General features: G+C 38.2%; 1 non-coding gene across 1 annotated transcript; it reads right to left on the reverse strand.

Moving 5' to 3' along the window:
• Nucleotides 1-11,865: 11,865 nt before the first annotated feature.
• Trnal-uaa (transfer RNA leucine (anticodon UAA)) lies at nucleotides 11,866-11,940 on the reverse strand. The gene has a single exon. It is a non-coding gene; the product is annotated as a tRNA-Leu (tRNA).
• Between the last annotated feature and the right edge of the window lie 1,831 nt (nucleotides 11,941-13,771).

Genomic DNA, 13,771 nt, shown 5'->3' on the forward strand with positions numbered 1-13,771 from the left:
TCTGTAGCTGTAATCCTGCAGTTAAATAGTCTATGCACTAGCTACAATTGCGAGTTAGTAAAATACACAGAAATAAAAAATAAAAGTTAAAGAAATAATTTAATAACGAGAGTTTTATTCTAACGTCTGTAATTGATGCAGATGACACAGAAATATGTTGAATATTATTTATTCAAGAAATGACATCTCAAATAAACAGGAAGTGGTCCTTCAATACTCAGTTAAGGGGCTCCGGAAAGGCTCAAAATCATGAAAAGTTCAATTTTTACTTTTTTGCGTTTTCTGAATCTGCAAACTATTACCTTTTAATAGATGTATAATTTATTCAATTCTGAAGACTACAACTATTTTTAAATTTTTTTTTAAATGTGTTCTACATGGGCGTGACACACTGTGGCGCTGTTAAACTGCTGTCAAATGGTGTTATTATTAACGTTCGTGTTCATCAGGTACATTTTAGTGATGTGAGATAAAGTATGTGTTGTGGCTAACCTGTGATGGTTCAATATATATCGCTGGTGTGATTGTCGATTGTTTCATGTTTACTTACTCTGTCGTTATCTCGAAAATATTCGTAATTAATTCTGTTTCTTGAGTCTCTGTTTTGTTGAAGTATAATAATGAGTAAAAGTAAAGTTATTAGAAATCCTCTGAAGGCTTTTAAGAAAAGGAGAAATGTTGGAAAGCCAAAGGTATGTGTTATTACTGTAAACAATAAAGACGATGAAAATCACCAACATAGCTTGTGTCCCAAAGAAGAAGACAGTTGGTGTAAATATAACAAAGGATTGCTAACTGGTGAAGTGTACACTCATAAGCATAGACTGCCTCATGCAATAATGGAGGTGATAAAACCTATTTTCAGAGACTTAGCAGCACCTGAACTGTTGAAAAAGTGTATTCACGGAAAAACTCAACACCCCAATGAAAGTGTAAATAGTGTTATATGGTCGAGAATCCCCAAGACTGTATTTGTTGGAATAGAAACACTTCACTTTGGTGTGTATGATGCTGTTGCGACTTTCAATGATGGCAACATTGTAAGGTGCAAGGTATTTAGAAATATGGGAATGAAGATAGGTTCTAACATGGTACGAGCGATGCTTGCTTTAGACAAGGAACGCCTTCGGGCTGCAGACAGGGCTGTAAAGAGTCTAGAAATACAAGCAAGAGTAAACAGGAGGAGGAACAAGAGGAAGCTGGAGGAGGAGTTTGCAGAGGATGAAGATAATCCATCCTATGGACCTGGAATGCACTAAAGAGTTAATCCAATCTTTGTCGCTCGATTCCCAAAACTTTTATTTTCTCATACTAATTACATGTTTTCTAAGGATCTTCAAAACATATTTGTTTCAAACTTGCAGTAAATGTTACACAGTACCTTCTGCATAATTTAACACAGCCTTTTTCCAAAAAACTGTATATTTTTGAATATATAACTAAGAAATTGCAAAAAAATGTTGTGAATTTTCATTACAATTGAAAAAAAATCATCTTTAATAACTGAACTAAAATTTTGTAAAATCCCTGTGTTAGGTTGTAGCCCATATTCCAATAAATAATCTGTAAAAATTTCAACTTCCTACCTCAAATACTTTGTGAGGAAAGATGTAATTTATAAGCGTTATTTTAACATTGCAAGTATAGGGCGTTCCGGAGCCCCTTAAAACACAGACAGCAAACACCCTCATCAAATGCAGTGAAGTTATGATCAGAGCGTTACGAGAATGGTAATAAAATTCCCAAACGAAATACTCACCAAAGATACGCGAAAACTAAGTCGATTTCGTAATCACTGTACACTAAATATTTACCATCTCAAAACAGTTCAGAAGTTCATCATGATGATTCAAAAATTAACACACACAATGCAATGAGTAGCAACGCTTACTCTGTATATTCTCAGTTGCATAAATCAAGCGGAAACTGTTAGCGTCGTATTACATAGCACACTCAGGCCTCTCGAATTATAAAGTCCCTACAGAAGATAAGACATGGTAGCGGCCGTTCACCACCCAGAATGATGATGGAATCGCGAAAGTTACTCCATACAGGTCGCCTTCTTCCAGAACTCACGTAAAAATGTCCAGTATCGCTCCCTTGAGCTCTTCACTAACGTCCCAATCTCCAGTTGACTCCACTAGTGTTCGTTACAGTTTGATTTTCCATTGGCTCAAAGATATCCTCACCAAAAACAGATCGTTCTTACATGCTACAGACATAATTCGATTCGTCTTCATCCTCTCCCACACTAAACTTATATATTACAACAATATTTAAATAAAAGAAAGGTAATAAATATTTTTTCACAGTCAGAATGTGCACAGTAATACCAATGGAGGATTGTTCCTAAATAAATAAGCTACTATTCATCCGAAAGTGCTATCACATTAAATGACAACGAATAGTCATTAAATGTAATTTCAACAATTACTTCTGCCTTCTTGACAGAAGCGTCTTTTGGTTCTCTTTTCAGTTGTGGTGCAAACATATGCGGCTTACCACATTTGAATTAGCACAGTTTTTTTTTAAAAAAATAGCACTTGCAGTCAACATTTAAATAACGTTACTGGCAAAAAGGCAATCTGTTCATTAAATAAAAACACAAGTATGCTGTATTAATTTGCTTTGTAATTGAGCAGTATACTATGTTCTGAAAAACATTTGCCTAATGAAAAATATATATAAAAGACGTCGTAAATCAATAAACAAAATAGAAACGTTTAAGTACTTTTTCAGGGATGATAGTCGTGGTGCAGCGTTATCATCTGAGATATCGTTTGTTCAAATCGCATGAAGAGATTAAAAGTTGTTTATTCGGTGGACCATTGTGAAAACATTTATTCGCTGTGAGATATTAACTTCTGTACTTTTAAGGATACTGGGATGTTGTTGTGTCACTGGATGTGTCTCATTTATCTTAGATCGCAAATGTATTCAGATTTGTATTAATATTTTATGTGAATTATAGTCGCACCTCAAAGAGCAACTTGGCCATCTTTAGGACCGTTTGAAAGTCCGCCATTTCCTGCAGCATATTCTGCACAAAGGCAATGCGAACATCAGCCTTCCAAATTCCTAGCTCTGGGATTTACCCGACTTGGCAACACACTCCTTGTCTCTGCACCTGATCTCGCCTTGGACGGCCGTTTGACATTCTAGCCCCGCACACAGTCAAGCAAGCAAATTCAGCTCTCCTCAATAAGTTCGTTTGAGCAGTTGTCTGACAGTGCCAGAAAACAGGCTCAACTGCGCATGCGCAGCTACGATGACGTAGGCAGTGCTTGGTGCTTGCTCTGCTCATACGCTTTTCGCCGCTTTTCTGGGTGGAATTTCGTGCGTGGTGGGGCATCACGTGACCATACGCAGCCCTGCGGCATGTTGTTGCGAGGACTTACGGAGTTGTACCTGGAGCAACTGTTTTATCAATTCTACCCAGATAAGGAATGCAAATAAGGAAGCAGTTCTTGGCGTATTATTCACGTCAAAACTAGACTCCACAGCTCAAAGTAATTCGTACTCTGCAATATTGTTATGTAGCATTTCCAATCAGGTTTACATCTACACAGCACTGCAAAAAGCTAATAAGATGGAATACAAATTTTTTGAAGAAAAGAAAAGTTTCTTGTGTAGCTTACACCAGAATAAAGGACAATAAATTTCATGACTATTTCAAAATGTGTAAAAAATTAACAAGTTTGTCTGTGAGGCGAAGAAACTGTACAACTGACAGTTTATATTCTACTCTAGGAATAAACATAAAGCCACGTGGGGAGTTAAAACGATAAAACACGGTATGCTGCCAGTCTACAATTTAGCATAGAATGGCATTCTGTAAATTTAAGATGTAAACACAAATTAAGAAATAACTTCAGGACTAGAGGAAGGACTAGACAAGTGCCTTGTGATCGAAAAACAGTGTTTCACGGAAGGCAGATATGTAAAATTCTGCTACAGCTGTCAATATATTTTAAACAAATTTTTTAGTTCAAAACTGTGGTGTCACCGCCAGACACCACACTTGCTAGGTGGTAGCCTTTAAATCGGCCGCGGTCCATTAGTATACGCCGGACCCGCGTGTTGCCACTGTCAGTGATAGCAGACCGAGCGCCACCACACGGCAGGTCTAGAGAGACGTACTAGCACTCGCCCAGTTGTACAGCCGACTTTGCAAGGAAAGGTTCACTGACAAATACGCTCTCATTTGCCGAGACGATAGTTAGCATAGCCTTCAGCTACATTTGCTACGACCTAGCAAGGCGCCGTATTCAATTGATAATTAATATTATGAAGCATGTACCGTAACGAGAGATGTTCTACAAATGTGGATTAAAGTTAAGTATTACAAGATTTTCGTACTTTATTGCAATTCTCAAGACATTGTCCTGTTCCAGACCTCACGCCAATCTGCGTGAGCTGAACGCGTGCCTTTCGGCTACTTCCGAGTGGCGTGGCTGTCTTGCTACGCCACTACAAAAACTGACCAAACTTGCCTGCTTAGCCAGCTTCAAGTCAGTTTTTATGTGTGTTCGTTCACATATAGCATTAAGAGATCTTACAGTGTCATAAAAGGAACAGGACATCAGAAACTACTCCAGCAGCATCGGAATTTCGTAAACCATATTAAAATGCTTCATTCCGCTCTAATTGCACATTTCTATGTCCAGATACACTCTGAAGTACCTGATATTCAGCTTTTCTATGTGGTTTTCGTGATACCAATTTTCTTGGAGGTCCAGTACTGTATTCTCATGTTTGGCTCTTTATTATGGTATAATGTCATTCGTCCCAGAAAATGAAAATTTGCACTTGAAACTGAACTAAATTGAAAGTAGACAATAGTGCGGAAGGAAACACTTCGTTTCAAATTAACTAACTGCAACAGCGGAAAAAATTAATAGAAGCAAATTTCTTTACAAAACTGACAGAAATAGCTTCATTAAGACACTAATGGTTGATTGCTGATAACATGGAAATAATATAAAATCAGAAAATTGAAACTACTAACTTATTTTGGTCTTTCATGGTTATGAGACTGTATATTAATTCACTTGATGGCTCCCGGCCACAGAAATCTGTTTTGTTTTCATTTGACGTGGGAGCTGTAAACGAAGAGGCTAACAACATCACGAAACATATACACGGGCCACGTGCAGAAGTGCGCGAATCTGGGAGCTTGGGCGCGCCGGAAAAGTTTTTACGGGTAGCATCTGGCTACTTGGTGCTACTTCTCAGACGGCAAACAGTCACGCTTCAAGGAGCCAGAAGCGGGAGAAGGTACTGCTCATACACGAATTCAGCTGTGCGCATGCGCACGAGCCCGCTGGCAACTGCTCAGACGAACCCTATCAGCCCTAGGAGGACGAATCATTCGCCCACATACTCGTAACGTTACACACTTCACATAATATGGCACATTAGCTCACTAACTTGTCACACTGAGTCGCATCAAATTTTACATACTTACGTAACACAATAAATACATACATAACATTACAAATAGAATATCCTACTTGCATGTCAGAACAACGGAGTAGATATTTTTTTTGGTCGTGTTTAAACAGCATGTACCTAATAAGATATGTCATAACATCTTATCAGCATACTACAATAATTATGGCATATTAATTAAATGCCCAAATAAACACATAAATTTTCACGTAACTTTCAAGTCAGCCCTATATTTCAAAAAAGTTTAGCGCTTTTGCGCTCATTTCATAGCACCATTTGCTTTCACTACGTCGTAGCACTTCACTAACGCCGGCCGCGGTGGCCGAGCGGTTCTAGGCGCTTCAGTCTGGAACTGCGCAATTGCTACGGTCGCAGGCTCGAATCCTGCCTCGGGCATGGATGTGTGTGATGTCCTTAGGTTAGTTAGGTTTAAGTAGTTCTAAGTTCTAGGGGACTGATGACCTCAGATGTTAAGTCCCATAGTGCTCAGAGCCATTTGAACCATTTGAACCACTTCACTAACGCAAACACAGCACATGTTCAGTTTACTTGCATCGAAGTTCAGATGGTCTGCAGTCTAGCCCCTCTGCAAACTTTCTTGATCCCTTGACCACGTCTACGCCGAACATGCGTCAGTCCTCAGTCACCATCAGTGCTGAAGGACGATAGCTGTGTAAATATGAGTGTGATATAGTTATCAATAATCATATGTCTTCCCGAATCCCATAGATCAGGCAGTGAGCGCTCCCCTCCCCACCCCCAGTGGAATCGGTACATTCACAAATAGGATAGCAAGCAGAAACTGATGTATATTGTAGACAAAACACGTTTGACTTAGCTCGACGTTTCAAACACTCTGTCCATGTTCCCACTAAGAAATACGCCTTTTGCTTCATGAAATTTGTTCGATACCATAAATCAACAAACGTCTTATCATTTCTCTACAATCTTACCGCACCTAACTAGAAACTTTAAAACTAATCCTACCCTATACATCAATCGCCCATTTAACTTTCATTTTTAACTCAGCGGATAGCTGGAACATAAATTCGGCAGATGTTAACTCTTATTTGCAGTAAAACGCGAGTTATCCACAGACTTCAATCTTATAAACATATTACGAAATTATCCCCATAATTTTACATCTGTTCATAGCCCTTCCAAAATAACATACACCATAGAATTAAACCATGTAACATACCCCTAAAGGCTTAGCTCATACTTTGCAAGTAACCCCACGTTCTACTCCCACAAGTAATTAAAATTTCAATGAGGTCTGATGACCTCAACGCACCAAATTCTGTGCGAATAATAATTTTAAATTAATTACATCTAGTACATGAGAAGCCCATCCAAAATACTACAAATAACGCAGATAAATAACCTCTTGAGACTTCCCCCCAAATCTTACATACAGTACAGCTTATATTCCTGTCTTAAGTAAATTACGAAGTTAACTATGTTCTGTCGACCTCCGTACACCAAGAGTCGTGCTGCCGATGTCGAAACTCTTTTTACACTAAATTGTGCCTCCATACTTTTTCACTTATATCTAAAAATTCACTAAGTTTACTCTCTACGCCAAACAGAAATAAGCTCCAAAATTCTTAAAAAACTACAAATGAAATACACTTATTTACACACTTATATTGATACAAGCCATGGTTTTCATTCACATGGGGTAACTCTGCCATCGTTGCGTCTTATAACATTTATGTCGCCAGTGTATCTTCTGAATCTCACTTTTTTCTACGTTGTTAGAACTACTCAAATTCGAGCCCTATTTCCTCGTTCACCAACGGACTCCTACGTTTAGAGGCATAATTTTTAGTTTCGAGATATGCACACTTTGGTTAATCATTAACATCGATCTATTCACTTATAGGTTGATCATTTGTAATTTCACTCCTATCTAAACTCTGTTCCCTCAAAATATCAATTTTAACGACCTTTCCTTTTTTCTCCTTATTTATTGTACGCATTATAATTTCAGGACAATCCTCAGTCTCAGTATCCATTCCTAGATTCTCCTGGTCTACCTCCAACTCATCTGTAGGATTTAAATCACCCTCAAAATCCATCGTCTCGTCATCCTCGTAAGCATGAAATGTACTGTTCCCTTTCTCTAAATTAACGATGTAAGTAGCTGCAGCATTCTCACAATTAAACGCAAGATTTAAAACTTCGTTTCCCTTCCACAAACTCTCACTTCACTATAAACATTATCACCATTAACTCCATTAACATCCATCGATAAGTCATGAGCTCCCGTAATTAAAACATCCATTACATCCGTTGACACATTGTGGAAATCGCCACCAGTAACTCCGTCAACGCCGGCCGGAGTGGCCGTGCGGTTCTAGGCGCTACAGTCTGGAACCGCGTGACCGCTACGGTCGCAGGTTCGAATCCTGCCTCGGGCATGGATGTGTGTGATGTCCTTAGGTTAGTTAGGTTTAAGTAGTTCTAAGTTCTAGGGGACTGATGACCACAGCAGTTAAGTCCCATAGTACTCAGAGCCATTTGAACCATTTTTCGGAACTCAGTCAACTTCCGTCGATACACTACAGAAATTGCCGTTACTGAATCGTTCCACATTAGAATTAACAGATATAGACAGTAGATAGTCTATGGGGGTTTTGGAACACATTGAGGACGTATACGTACCGTCCTTAGCACCGTACCGCTCCGTGACGTCACTACTGCTCGCTGCTTGCTCTGGCAGCTCTCCATTGCAGATGTTACGCACGTGCGCACACACACACACACACACACACACACACACACACACACATACATACACACACACACACACACACACACACACACACACACACACACAGTTTACAATTACAGTTTTCTCTGTAATCAAATATACTTAGATTTGTTTCTTTGAAGGATATGAGAAATAAAAGAAGAAACCACAAACAAACAAAAAAAATTGTTTGAAGTGAAAATGTTTATTTATTCAGTTGATATGAATATACAAAGTTTTTAGCACTGCTAGATTAGTTTTTTTATATTCTTTTATGTTAAGCAATAATTGCAGCTTCTCGGAGTTCTTCCTCTATTGAAATAATTTCATTGTCGTGTGAGTTGTTGCCGGCTGTTTTTGATGCAAGGAGAAAAACTAGACGTTCAACAAGTTCGTTTGGGTTATTCCAGTGAATGTAGTCAACATGTGATTTGTTTGAATAGTCTTTCCAGTCAATTTTTTTTTCTTACTTCTTGTTCTTCATCTTCTCTGTTTACTCCAGGTACAGAGGGAATTCCCTTTCCTGTACGTATTTTACTTTTTATTTTCGCTGTTTTACCAATTTTGTATTCCCCCACAATGTCATCATCACTATCGTCATCCTCGCTTCTATTATTATCCTCTTCACGGTCTTTTTCTGTAGATGTTAGGGAAACCGTTGCAGTTGCTGCTGCTGCTGTAGTACGACGTTTTGGACCCTCAAGTATTCCAATTAATGGCTTTATGATACGTGTATACTTATATCCTTTGTTTGCATTTACAGGCTTGAAGGCGAGGTATTGTTGTCTAAAGGCATTGGTTGCCTTCAGAATTTTTGCATAATTTTGAAGATCACGGCTGGTGTAATTCTTAGGCTTGATTTTGAACAATAAACTGTATAGCCCTCTAGTTCCAGGATATCTTACGTTGTGTATTATTAAGTCATTTTCATCAACTTCCACTGGTGAGTTTCCAATCATCCATTCACTTGATAATGGATCAAATCTTACGCCGTACACGGTGTCGCGCGTTTTGTCTATAGGTTTATTAAAATACGAAGCCGACAGTCGAGCAGCTGCATTTTCTGCTATACGCAACTCTTGTATTTTTCTGCTACTTTTCGTTTTTTTTTTCTTCTTCTCCACATCATCATCATCGTCATCATATTTTTCTTTAATGTCACAGCCGTTGATATTGTCTTGGCATCTAGCCGCAGAATTGCTATTGTTTTCTCTCGCCGGAAGTCGGTAAATCAGTTCCTTTAGTGGTTGTGAAATGGGCTTAAATGTCTTTTCCAGCACAGATTTTGTTTCAGTTTCTCTTTTATGTAGAGATAGCATCTTTCTTCGGATATTCTGCCTAGCTTTAGCGATCTGTTTTTTAATATTAATGTTTCGTTTAATCGAATCGTGCAGCATGTTTTTAGCTCAAAACTGCCCACTCGCTATCTGAACTAAATTTACGTAGACATCTCAATTTATAACAGTAATTTCTTCACTTAGAGGTTTCAAAGTATGTGTTTATCACACGCTGCCTATGCGCATCGTCGAGGATTGGTGAGATAATTTTACACATTTGTTCTATACGTTGCGATGATAATTGCGAGTGCTTTGTAGTACGCAACTGCTCAGATAAATTACACTTTAATTTACAACCCGATATTCAAATTCAGCATGAAGTGGACGATTTCCAAGTGTTAAATGCGAGGCTTTATGGAACTTGAATCTCCTTTACGTACGTCAATCTCCGTATTCATCAAAAGTTGATAACTGTTTTCATTCACTTCAAAGCTAATTGTTTCAATATCAGGGGTAATAGAGCGTAAAATAACTTTACCAGTGTAAGGTAATACATACTCATACTGAGCATTGTGTAAAAGGTAAGCTGATTCATTGGGATCTCCTGAAGGGATGCTGTCAATTCTAAAAATGATGGAACACATTCGATTTTTTTCAACGTAACCTTTTGTTGCAACATCCGAGTCTAAAATTGGCTCGCGCACATTCGTGATGCGTTTATTCTGCACGTCTAAAACTCGTTCTGTTACACTAATTAAGTCTAAAAAGTTTCGAACTCCAGCATTCATAGATGTACGTATAGAGTTTTTTAGCTCTCTGAAGTCGTTAAGCTGATTTTGCAGCTTTTGGAACAACAGATCGACATACGATTTACTTACTACATCACTTGCCCTCGGCTTTGCCTTCTCAGCAGAATCAACTTTGTCTTTCACACGTTTCACAGAATTTTCGATTCTTCTACGGATGTCGTCTACGTATTTTTTCGTTGCTGCATCATCATCAGTTCGCGGATCAGCTAAGTTAGTGATGGTTTTGCGGTGCTTGACCGTAAGTGAGCTCTCACTTACATCGAACGCGTTCAGTTTTTCCACGGCATTATCCACATAAACTTTCGTACATGCATCATGATCTTCAGCAGGATCATGTAATCCACTTAAACGCTTATTATTAAAATATATTGCTGCACTTGTAGTGTATATGGAGGAAAAGAAAGCTGTTATCTGCGGCAAAAATTTCGTTATTAAAGAGCTCGAGGAGGCAGCATCAGTATTAGAGTTTGTTGCATCATTTCCTCTTTTTCTCGGTGCCGAGGCTCCGGCGGAAGAAGAAGAAGAAGAAGAAGAAGAGGTGATACTCACTTGTTTTTCAAATAGCTGATTTACTTTATCGATAAGATTTGTAATAATGTTCGAGTATGACTGGAATTTCGAATCCACATATCTTTTATTAGCAACATCGTTATTGTATTGAGGATCTAGTACGAGCAATAGAGTATTGCTACTGCTGTTATTCGAAGATGTTACCTGTGCAGAAGCCATGATGGTAATAATCTGTAATGGGCAATCTGTTGCTTTAAATACAGATATAATTATCAAAGTTTATACGATAACGACCATTATTTAATTCATCATCTTTGCTAATAACAAGAAAATCGTAGGCACTCCCATTCCATGCTCGTTTACACATTTCGAGAAATTCATTGAATGTCATGTCAGGATTAACATGATCACTGAAGACATGTTTTAAATTACGCTCATCTTGTTTAAAGAGAACAATAACGTTAGCATTGTCTCTGATTAACTGTTTAGGAATTTTGCTATATGTCTGACACAAATAGAAACTGTCTACACCGTAATGCCGACCCATCGAAAAGTAAGCTTTCATGTGATCTTGTTTGTCGCAGGCAATGTCGTCGAAAATAAAAACTGAAAGTGGTCGGGCTTGATCTGGTGGTATTACATCTTCTTTACTGGAAAATGTAAAGTAGCCAATCTCATGCAGGTTTTTAAAAATTTGTTCCAAATATTTATATTTGTATTGTTGCAACGATTTGGAAAATATGTAGACATTCTTAAATTTGAGACCATTTTCATGAATTAGAAGATTAACAATCACATTTGTTTTTCCACAATTGGAAGGACCTGCAATAATACACCTAATCGTATCAGGAAATAGATCACCATGCCTACGATCTTGCCTTTGCAGTTCATTTCTGTGTTCAGCAATAGGTCTAATAGGAAGTTGAAGTGCATGTTTCCTGAATTGCATCTTTAAGTACACTAAGGACTCTACGTATCTTACAATTACTATTATAATAGAGCACTCTAGGTGGGCAAAGTTAGCACTCGGGCAATGATCATGATTATTAAAAAAAAAAAAAATTGTCAGATGTGGTATTCGAACCCACACTCGCACAAGATCTTAAATCTAGCGCCTTAACCACTCGGCCAATCTGACAGATTTGGAGAAAACAATTCCTATCTTACAAATACTGTTATAATAGAGCATTCTGGGTGCCAAAAAGACCAGTCGTTAGTTAACACTCAAGCTATGAAGAAGCATCGCGACAACAACAACAACAAGCAAAATAAGTTGAGGAAGGGGAAGAATAAGAGAGGGACAAAAAAACGTGGTGGTTCCCTGCTTAACCGCATGATTAATAAACTACCTGTTGAACTTCACATACCTGGCTACTCCTACTGTGGTCCTGGCACAAAGTTAGAGGAAAGACTCAAAAGAGGTGATGTTGGTATCAATCCACTAGATGAGGCGTGTAAAGAACATGACATAGCTTACGCAACTCATCCAGACAGTTTGCCTGAGACAGACATCAAGCAGACAGAATTCTGGCTAGAAAAGCGTGGAGTAGAGTAAAAGCAAAAGACGCTAATTTGAAGGAAAAGTTAGCTGCGCTGGCAGTGACTGGAGCAATGAAAGCTAAAGTTAAAATGGGTATGGGTTTGAATAACAACAAGAAGAAGAAGAAAGGTGGTAATATACTGAGCAAAGTAATTAAAAAAGTTCGAAGTGGACTTAAGTACTTGAAGCCTGGTGCTAATCTGATGACAGTTGTGAAAGTGGCTCGTAAAATCGCATCACAGGTTGCTCCGACGAAAGCTGTGGGGAAATTATTAGACAGAGAACGTGTAATACCTGTGCCCAAAACAGGTGGAATATTACCTCTAATTCCAATATTTGCTGCTTTATCAGCACTTGGAGGATTAGCCGGAGGTGCTGCTGGAATTGCTAAGGCTGTTAATGATGCGAAAAGTGCTCGAAAGGAGTTAGCTGAAATGCAGAGGCATCATCGTGTACTTGAAGCAATTGCTTTGCGTGATGGAAAAGGCCTGTACTTGGGTCCATACAGGAAAAATGGATTCGGTCTGTATCTGGCCGGTATAAATGGAACAAGGAATAATAATAAAAAAAAAGTTCTCCATAAACAGTCTTCCTACAAGACCACTTACCAACATTGACTTAGAACACTATGCTAAAAAGCTGCAGATAGCACACTTTCGAGGTGTCTTTATGAGAGATACTTTACCTTCAAGACCTAACACTTGTGAGTGTGCAATTATTAATCTCAATACTGAAGAGGAACCAGGTTCACACTGGGTAGCTTACAGAAAGGAAGGCAAAATTGTCTACTATTTCGACAGCTTTGGAAATTTACCACCTCCTCCGGAAATAGTGAGGTATCTGAAAAACTGTGCGATAAAATATAACTACAATACATTTCAGTCACTTAACAGCCAGAGATGTGGCCATTTATGTTTAAGGTTTCTGACTTCAACATAAAACAGACAGTCTTGCAGGGTATAGTTGTAGTCTAACAATGGACATTGAACACGGCATAACGTTAAGTCTGACGGGTAAAGAATCACTTCTAACTGCTCTCTTCAATCCTGCATTGAATTTATCCTCACATGTTTACGAAATTGCTCTGCTAAACCTTTTTACATATAATTCCATTCACAATATTACATCGTTAAATAATAATCTCTACTTCTACAACTATTTGAATGATGTAGAAATTTTGGATAAAGTTAGTCTGAAACATGGAACATATGAACTGCACGACATTTTTTCAGCATTATTGAAAGAAATTGAAAAGTACAACTTGAAGGTTAGCAGTGATAACTCGATAAATAAGAAAAAGCATGACTTGCAATTAAATATTACCTTCAATAAAACACTGAATCGATGTCAGATTAGGAGTAATCTTACTATAGATTTTAATCTCCCAGACAACATAGGTTCAGTTTTAGGGTTTGCAAAAACTGTAGTG

The sequence above is a fragment of the Schistocerca nitens genome, chromosome 3 (genome assembly GCF_023898315.1).
Source record: "Schistocerca nitens isolate TAMUIC-IGC-003100 chromosome 3, iqSchNite1.1, whole genome shotgun sequence".
NCBI classification, from domain to species: Eukaryota; Metazoa; Arthropoda; class Insecta; order Orthoptera; family Acrididae; genus Schistocerca; species Schistocerca nitens.